Below are 10,718 nucleotides of genomic sequence, written 5' to 3' on the forward strand. Positions count from 1 at the left end.
TGATTTTATTTTTATTTTGTGAAATGCAGTGTCAATTTGAAAATTTCACAATAAGCTCCCAAGGCACGAGTGAAGATAACATGGAAATCCATTCTCATAGTGAGAATGATTCAGAATATGAACCTGAAAATGAGGGGGGTGACCATGGGGCTGATCCTGGAGCCCAATCTAGTTCTATGGCAAGTGCAGCAGCTAGTACAGGTTGCCCTTCAGAGTTGTTGGCACCATATGCTAGGGGTCATTTTGATCCTAAGTCTCCTCTAAAACAGTTTGCTTCACAAATATCAGTACAAGGCACTGCATCACATTGAAGTGGGGGAACAAGGAAGTGGAAGTGCAATATTTGTGATAGAGAATGGTTCAGTAGCATTAGCAGGGTGAATGCACACTTTCTATTTTGGAGAGGAAAAGGCGTGAAACATTGTAAGTTTTTGGAGGAACCCAAAAATATACATTACAGAATTGAGTTTAACAGGCTTTGGGGGGTTCCAGATGACACAAATATTTCAATGCCTACTACTTTGTCTGCTAGGGCATCACTTCACGACAGCTAGAATGTGCCAGTGCCACATACTTATCATGCTTCGCAGGCGGGAGGAATGATGTTTGGATCTCCATCTACTTCCACTTCTACTGCTGCCAGGGCTGGGAAACGTAAGTTGCATACACCACAGAGCAACCCCATTGCTGATATGTTTAATGTGCAGCTGAGAGATGAGATAGATGAATCCATTGGCAATTTCTTCTTTGCCAATGGCATTCCATTTCATGTTACACGGTCTCCTTATTATAGGAAGATGATAGATATGGTGGCCAAGGGAGGACCATCTTATGTGTCACCAGGGGAGACGAAAATGAGGACCTCGATCTTGGATAAAAGCTATTCCAAGATCAATATTTTGATGGAGAAGATGAAGGCATGTTGGGTGGCATCGAGGTGCAACATAGTTATGGATGGGTGGACGAACATTAGCCATCGTCCACTCATCAACGTCATGGTCACATGTGCAGAGGGCCCATACTTCCTTAGAGCAGTTGATTGTACAGGGCATCGTAAAGATGCTGATTTCCAGTTTCAGGTCCTCAGGGAGGCTATTGAGGAGGTTGGGCCACAAAATGTGGTCCAAGTAGTGACAGATGCAGCCTATGTGTGTAGAGCAGCAGGGAGACTCGTTGAGGCAGCCTATAGACACATTTGGTGGACCCCATGTTGTGTGCATGCCATGAACAATGCACTCAAGGACATGGGGAAGATTGACTGGATTAGAGGAGTGGTCACTGATGCGAGAGATGTGCAGATGTTTATCTGCAACCACCACATTTCACATGCACTCTTCAGGACCTTCACGAAGGAGTTCTTGAAACCAGTTGAGACTAGATATGCATTCTATTTCATTCTCTTGGAGAGAATGATTGAGTTGCAAGAGGCATTGCAACTCATGGTTATGACTAATGAGTGGAATAGGTGGGCTGAGGCCAAGACAGAGCAGGGGAGAAGGGTGAAGGAGATAGTGAAGAGTGATGTGTTTTGGACTGATGCGAATTACATTGTCTCCATCATTTCTCCAGTATTCCAGGTGATCAGATATGGGGATGGGGATGCACCTAACCTTGGAGAGGTGTATGAGTGCATTGACTCTATGCTTGGCCAGATGAGGGCTGCTGTGCGAGTGAAGGACCCCTCTCTAGCATTCTACAATGAGCAAATCCGGCCTATCATTCAGAGTAGATGGGACAAGTTGAACACTCCTTTGCATATGGCTGCCTTTGCCTTGAATCCTAAGTGGTACAAGGCTAGACCGGGTAGAATGACACCGATTGAGGATGATGAGGTGAAGGCGGGTTTCTTTAGGTGCATAGAGAAGATGTTTGATTCCAGAGATGCAGGCACAATGTGCACTGAGTGGGGAAGATTTGCCACTCTTAGAGGTTATTCAGATGCGGCAAAGATGGATATAGACACTATGGCACAGGAGGACCCACTTTTGTGGTGGAAATGTCATGGCCCGAAATCTTTGACCACCACTCTAGCCATCCGTCTGCTATCCCAGGTTTCCAGTTCTTCAGCTGCTGAGAGGAACTGGTCTACATATAGCTTCATCCACTCTCTTAAGAGGAACAGACTTACCTCTAAGAGAGCAGAGAAGCTTGTGGCTGTACACAGTGCTTTGCGTCTCATTGACCGCAAGACACTTATGTACAAGGAGAGTCCAGCGGCACGATGGGATGTAGAGCCAGAGGAGCCTTCACAGATTGATGAGGATGATCCTACCACTTCAGATGCAGGGCTAGTTGGTGTGAGCTTGAGGGACCTTGATCCTCAGGAGTCCAGCAGTTCCAGTGAGGAGGAGTTTGCAGATGATTAGAGGCCTCCATTAGCTATAGTTTGAGTTTTCACTTTTCAGTTTTGTCATTTTGTATTTGACTCGTCTCTTATGTAATGCTATTGCTACACGTATTTGTATTTGGCTGCTCATTGTAATGATGAATCATGTAATCATCTTTATTATTATAGACTTTGCAATGGCATTAGATATTCATATTTTTCGTTTTCCTTTTTCGATATTCATATGATAGAAATGAGAAATCTCCAATTTGACAATTTCATTTGTCAAATTTTATTTACTTTTAGTTTTAGCAATTAGCATTTAGCAACTAGTTACGTATCACTAATCTAAGTAATCTACTAATCTTGGTATTTCCTATAGTTTCATTTGAAATCTAATTCTTATACTGTTATACTGTTATACATCTTTTCAAAACTAGTTTTTCAAGTACTATATGTATATATATGAGCACCACCACCCCGCCACCCCCCCGCCGTTGTCCCCCCGCCGTCCCCAAATTTAGGCCCTTGGTCCCCCCGTCCCGGAAACGCGTCCCCCTTGTCCCCCCGTCCCCCCGTCCCCCCGTCCCCAATGCCCATGGAACACTGGAAAATATTCCTTAACATGTTCTCAGGAAAATTCATTAACATCTAAAAATTAACATATATTCATGACTATTCATTAACGTATATTCACAAATATTCATTAACATATATCTAGAACTATTCATTAACATGTATTAAAATATTTATTACTATATATGTGTGTGTGGCACCACGTCCACACACATATATATCCTTTGTGAACCACAGACATCACTAGTCCATCTCGACATACTTTGGTTTAAACTAAATTGATTAGGAGACAAAACTATCTTTAACATGAATCCAATTAGTGATAACAAGAACATAGGCTTCTTCCTGATATAATCTTAAACAATCCATTTGATTTATATACTAATATTTATTATTAATATACATATAGTTTTATATACATTATTTATTCTCAAATATTGTCATTATATTACTGCAGATGCAGAACTTTATAAAACATTATAATAATTATAATTATATTATTATTATTGTTATCTAGATTTATATTACTATTAAATTCGGCATAGGAATGTTATTGGGCTTCCAATCTTACTCATCATATTGAACACATCACTGTGCATGCCACCAAAACTTAATGACAGTTCTGATATGATCTGGAGAATCTTATTGACAATTATTATATAGATAAATCTATTATCCTTTCAGACCTGAGTATAAATAAAGGAATTGGATTATCTTATCCAATATGAAAGATCCCTGATAGATCTTTGCTGTTAACCTGCTGTAATTTTTTTATTTTTAATTTTGTTTTCCTGTTTATTGAAGTTTTTCTTACAGAACTAGACAGAAGTGCAGAAAGGGTTGTTTGTTTTTGTGTTTTTGATTGTTTTATAGCATAGGAAGGAATAGATAACAGCAAATATGAAGCAATACTGAAATAAATGAGGTATACAGCAAAAGTCAGAATTATTGCAAATCGTACCAGGCAGATTTGTCTGAATTACAAAGCCAAACAATGAATCCAATGTATTTCCCAAGCTCTCATACAAATTCGAAGTCAAACTGGAAGATGAAGAATGTTCTCCAACCCCACATACACTGGAAGTGAATACAAGCAATACCCTATACACCACGTGGTGTATTTGCTGCAAATGGCATTCCTCCAGCTGCAATGAACCACGTCTCCACTGGAAAGATGGTAGGCTACGCTGAAACCCTACTGAGAATTGATGCCTCTGTCCTTAATCACCACGCACAATGCCTTATAAGTCCGGTGCCAAAGATTGCTGAGGGCTACGTCCCAGCCAATCCTAATCCTGGGGTTTGCGTCCCAGTCTAGAAATCGCTCTCCAGAGCAAATTCATACAAGTTGTCAAATATGCAAAAGATGATCATAGAATGAAGCTCCTATCCCCTTATAATCCTCTCAATTGCAAATCGAACCCTAATTGTCTCCAAGTGGCGTGGTCTAGTGGAAATGTTATAATTTCTTATTTTAAAGTGGTCATGTTACTAGAAAATGACCTTTTTCCTCATAGACAGAAATCCGCTCACTAAATTGCCCTGAGAGCAAAGAGAAAGATTTAAAGAATTTCAAGATCTTTCCAACGAGCTATCACACAATAGGATGCGCATCCAGATGAGGCCAAAAATCCCCTTATTACTCCAAAATGGCTAACAACTTAGCCTTATTTAATTATTAAACGCTAACTTAGGAAATATTAAAAATATAACCCAAATAGCCACAAAATGCCCAACTGACATTACAAACCCTAAAATCATCCTGTCACCTGTCTGTGACTGAAGTCGGAAATCAAGGATTCACTGGTAGTCTCATCCCTAAAATCTAGGGATGCTCCTAAAATTTAGGAAAAAAGCCCAATCTCTTTGAAACTGAACCCAAAGAGGCATCTCATGGAGACCCAACCTTGGGCATGATCAAACCTCCTAAAAAGTAGGAACTGCCTCCTAAAAACAAGGAATGTCTCCCAACTGATCAATAACTGCTAGAACACCAAGTCTCCAACACTGAATAACCATACCGGGTCTCTGTCCAACCCTGTCAGCCTACAAGACCCCATAATAAGCTGACTCACATGTCTCTACTAGACTGAGCTAGAGTGGGGACATGACAGTCCTCCCCTATCGGAGATGCTTGCCCACAAGCAACTGTAATGCTGGATGCTGTAAAATGCTCTCACCTTCCCAAGTGGCATCCTCTATGGGAAGATCTCTCCATCGAACCAAATACTCTCGAATCACCCGGCTTCTCAGCCGTCGTTCCCTCACCTCAAGAATCTCATCAGGAACCAAAATCAATTTACCCTCCTCATTCGTAGGAGGTAACTCGGGTGAAACTGTAATATGCTGTCCAAGTGCCTTTTTTAGGCAAGATACATGAAATACATTATGAATCCTGCTGCCAGGTGGTAACTCAACCTCATATGTAACCTCTCCCACTCGCCTGAGTACCCTGTATGGACCATAAAAACGTGGTTTGAGCTTCTCAGCTCCCCCCCTTTTTAGGGTGCTCTGCCGATATGGTTGTAAGCGCAGAAAGACCATATCATCCACCTCAAATGCTCTCTCAATCCTGTGCCTGTCTGCGTACATCTTTTGCTGATTCTGGGCCTGCTGTAAATTCTCCCTGAGAGATCTCATGACATCCTGGTTCTCCTGTAACCAATCCTGAGCCAAAGGAACTCTACTATCAGTAATTGCCAAATCAGTGAAAGATAATGCCTCATATCCATAGAGAGCTCTGAAAGGCGTCATGCCAATGGACATATGGTGAGTGGTATTATAACAATACTCGCCCAAATACAACCAACATACCCATGCTTTTTGTTGCCCTGACACATAGTTACGCAAATATCCCTCAACCCACTTGTTGACTATCTCGGTCTGTCCATCAGTTTGAGGGTGGTAACTAGTACTAGGTGTCAACTCAGTGCCTGTAAGCCTGAAAAGTTCCTGCCAAAAGGAACTCATGAACCTGCTGTCCCTGTCACTCACAATGGTCTTGGGAAGACCATGGAGTCTAAATACCTCCCTGAAAAATAACTCAGCCACCTGTGATGCTGTGAAATCTAGTGCAATGGGAAAGAAGTGGGCATACTTTGTTAGCCTATCCACAACAACATAAATACAATCTTTCCCCTGAACCCGAGGAAGACCTGTAATGGAATCCATTGAGATCCCTGTCCACTTCTGTTCCGGTATAGGTAAGGGTTGCAACAACCCCGCTGGGTAGGTATGCTCCAACTTGTTCTGCTGACAAGTCATACACTCACGGACATGGCATAAAACATCATCTTTGAGACCCTTCCAAGAGAATCTCTCACGAACCGCCCTGTAAGTCTTACCATATCTTGGATGTCCTGCTGTAGGAGTATCATGGAGAGCATGCAAAATTTGTTCCTTCAACTGAGAACTCGGAACAAGATAAACCCTACCCTTGCAGTAGATAATATCATCTACCACACTATATCTGTCATCCACTATCAAACCATCCATGATCTCACAAGCATGCTGATCCTTGGAATACTCAACTAAGAGTTGAGCCTTCCAATCTGCTGAAATCTCGCTCAATGAGCAAAGGGCAGCCAATGAAGGTTTCCTAGAGAGTGCATCAGCCACAGTATTATTCTTCCCCTTTATGAATTCGATATCGAAGTCATAAGCCTGAATTTTGCTAATCCATTTTTGTTGTCTATCATTAAGCTCTGTTTGATTTAGGAAGTATTTCAGACTATTGTGATCAGTTCTTACCACAAATTTGCTGCCAACAAGATACTGTATGAATTTGGCTAACGCATGCATGATAGCCAACATTTCCTTGTCGTAGGTAGAGTACAACCTCTCATTATTTTGCAACTTTCTGCTCTCATAGGCAATGGGATGTTTGTTTTGCATCAACACGGCTCCTATACCAAATCCTGAGGCATCACACTCTAGAACAAAGGGCTGCAAGAAATCAGGTAGTGCCAAGACAGGACAAGTGCTCATCACCTCCTTGAGTCTATCAAAGACCCCCTGCGCTTGTTCTGTCCATCTGAAGGCCCCCTTTTTTGTAAGATCTGTCAAAGGTGCTGCCAACTGAGAGAACCCCTTCACAAATCTCCTATAATAAACACACAATCCAAGGAATCCACGTAACTCCGTAATGTTCTGAGGGACGGGCCAATTCTGAACTGCCTGAATCTTCTCCTCATGCACCTTCACTCCATCAGCACTGATCACATGTCCCAAATATAACACCTCCCTCAATCCAAACTCACATTTGGAAAGCTTAGCAAATAGAGACTGATCCTCCATTATGCCAAGTACCTCCTCAAGATGTCTGAGATGATCCTCCCAAGTACAACTGTAAATCAATATATCATCAAAGAACACTAGAACCGACTTCCTCAACTGCTTGTTGAAGATATGGTTCATACAGGACTGGAAAGTAGCTAGTGCATTGGTAAGGCCAAAAGGCATTACCAGGAACTCATAATGCCCATAGTGACAACGGAAAGCAGTCTTGTGTACATCCTCAGCGCGTACACGAATCTGATGGTAGCCTGAACGAAGATCAATCTTAGAGAAATAGACAGCCCCATGTAACTCATCCAACAACTCATCTATGTGCGGAATAGGATATCTGTTTTTTATTGTCTTCTTGTTCAAGGCTCTGTAATCAATACACATCCATAGAGTCCCATCCTTCTTCTTAACCAACACTACGGAAGAAGCAAACGGGCTAGAACTCGGCTGAATGAAACCCATATCTAATAGTTCATGAATTGTCTTCTCAATTTCATCCTTATAAGCTCTAGGATGACGATATGGGGTAGTAATCACTGGCTTTGCTCCTCCTCCAACTCTATACCATGCTCAAAACTTCTATCTGGTGGCACTCCAGGAGGTATATCACCAAATACTCTACCATGACGATCCATCACTGACTGAATGTCCACATGAAACACACGGCCATCCTGGGGTGTGGGTGTTTTGGACTTAACCAAACAATGCGTAGCCCAGAGTACATCATTATGCCTGAGGATAGTCTCCATCCTACAAGAAGTCACTTCCCTAGGTCCACCGTCTGAAGCTGCCCTCAAAATCACTTTCTTCCCTCCAGATAGAAACTCCAACTGCATACGGTGGTGATCAATAATGTAACGCCCAATACCCTGTAACCACTGCATGCCCAAAACCACATCATAATCCTCTATAGGAAGCACATAAAAATCATCAGTCAAAGGATAATTCCCCATCTGAATACTAAGCTGTGGAATCCGTTTGGTGCAACCCAAAACTGCACCATCTGCCACCTTCACTCCAAAACCACCAAACTCCTCATACTGCAAGCCACGCCTCTCAACTAATTTCTGATCAATAAAGTTATGCGTAGCACCTGTGTCTACCAAGCTGGTGACCCACTTACCCTTAAGTGTACCTTTCAACCGGAAGGCATGAAACTTAGGATAACTGGAGAGAGTAGCCATAGCTACTTTGGCTGACGCCAATGGCTCAGGGATGTCTAGCTCCAACTGTGTCTGAACCTGCTCAACATCCTCTGTATCCTCCTCAATATCAGTATCAAGAACCTCCTCATCTCCTAACTCAGAAGTCACCTCAATCAAATGAACCTTTCCTTTACCCATGCAACGGTGTCCTGGTTCCCAAGGTTCCTTGTAGGAAAAACATAACTTTTTCCTCCTCAATTCATTCCTCGTTTCCTGATTCATCCAAGGGATTTTCGCTGAAGTCCCTTCTTTGTTCTGGGACGTATTGGCCTTCTGTGCAGGCCGTGAATCTCTAAATGGTTTCTTATCTGCCTGATAAGAAGTGGGAACAGTATCTAGTCTCAATGTCACCTCAATAGCCTCCTTAAGAGTTGCTGGTTGGAAAGCACGCACTAGTCCCTTTAGCCTATCCTGCAAGCCCTGAATGAACAACATCACACTACGTCTCTGGGGCATATCCGGTACCATCACTGCAATACGTTGGAACTCATTAATATAGGCTTCTGCATGACCGGTTTGTCTAAGGTGAGCCAACTCCTTGTAATAAAGTTCTGTATCCTTACGATCAAACCGTGCAATGAGACGCTCAGTGAACTCAGTATAGGAGTGAACTAAGGTGTGATCCTGGGTGACCAATCCGTGGTGCCACCAATCATAGGCAATCCCCTCTAAATGCAATACAGCAAACTGAATAGCCTCACGCTCAGGCATGGGCCTCAATGAAAGATATATGTCCAGCTTGTGGACCCACGCCCGTGCGCTAGTGTCTCTTGTGCCATTATATGGGGCCAATGTAATCTTCCCAGTAGCTCTATTCAAATCATAATTCTGCTGCTGCTGGTGTGGTCTATTACCACGATCTCCCCTGAACCTGGTTGTATCTCTACGCTGTGCACAATACTGGGGAAGAGGGAAAACGTCCCTAACCTCAGGGGGTAGAGCTCTCCACTCAGCTGTGGCTGCTAAAACTGACTCCTGGAACCCAACCTCCGGTGGTTCCACGTGCGCTGGTTGTTCACCTAGTATGAACTGAGGAAGCAATGGCCTATTCGTAGTAGGTGTACGATGGCGGTGGCTCCTGCTGGAATGATGGGAACTCCCAACTGAAGATTGGGACTGATGGCTGCGGTGACTACCAGCCACTGAAGGTGACCTACCACGCCTACCTCTGTGTCCATCCATATCCAAACGATCCAAGGTATCTTGTAACCTATCTAATGCCTGGGCGATGCTGGGCTGAGTAGTGATAAGAGTCCTCATCATCTCTCTCTCTTCCTCATCCTGATTTCTTCTGCCGCCCACCTGTTCCTCAGCCATGACTGGATCCTGTTCTATCCCAAACTCACGCTCGTACTGAGCTCTTCTGCGTGTGTAATACCTATTTATATCCGCTCTACCCGAATGCATAGAAATAAAGTCTGATTAACCCCACAGGCTGGCAGAATACATAGCTCTGATACCATTGAAAGATCCCTGATAGATCTTTGCTGTTAACCTGCTGTAATTTTTTTATTTTTAATTTTGTTTTCCTGTTTATTGAAGTTTTTCTTACAGAACTAGACAGAAGTGCAGAAAGGGTTGTTTGTTTTTGTGTTTTTGATTGTTTTATAGCATAGGAAGGAATAGATAACAGCAAATATGAAGCAATACTGAAATAAATGAGGTATACAGCAAAAGTCAGAATTATTGCAAATCGTACCAGGCAGATTTGTCTGAATTACAAAGCCAAACAATGAATCCAATGTATTTCCCAAGCTCTCATACAAATTCGAAGTCAAACTGGAAGATGAAGAATGTTCTCCAACCCCACATACACTGGAAGTGAATACAAGCAATACCCTATACACCACGTGGTGTATTTGCTGCAAATGGCATTCCTCCAGCTGCAATGAACCACGTCTCCATTGGAAAGATGGTAGGCTACGTTGAAACCCTATTGAGAATTGATGCCTCTGTCCTTAATCACCACGCACAATGCCTTATAAGTCCGGTGCCAAAGATTGCTGAGGGCTACGTCCCAGCCAATCCTAATCCTGGGGTTTGCGTCCCAGTCTAGAAATCGCTCTCCAGAGCAAATTCATACAAGTTGTCAAATATGCAAAAGATGATCATAGAATGAAGCTCCTATCCGCTTATAACCCCTCTCAATTGCAAATCGAACCCTAATTGTCTCCAAGTGGCGTGGTCTAGTGGAAATGTTATAATTTCTTATTTTAAAGTGGTCATGTTACTAGAAAATGACCTTTTTCCTCATAGACAGAAATCCGCTCACTAAATTGCCCTGAGAGCAAAGAGAAAGATTTAAAGAATTTCAAGATCTTTCC

This window comes from Cryptomeria japonica, chromosome 2, assembly GCF_030272615.1.
Source record: "Cryptomeria japonica chromosome 2, Sugi_1.0, whole genome shotgun sequence".
Classification (NCBI taxonomy): domain Eukaryota; kingdom Viridiplantae; phylum Streptophyta; class Pinopsida; order Cupressales; family Cupressaceae; genus Cryptomeria; species Cryptomeria japonica.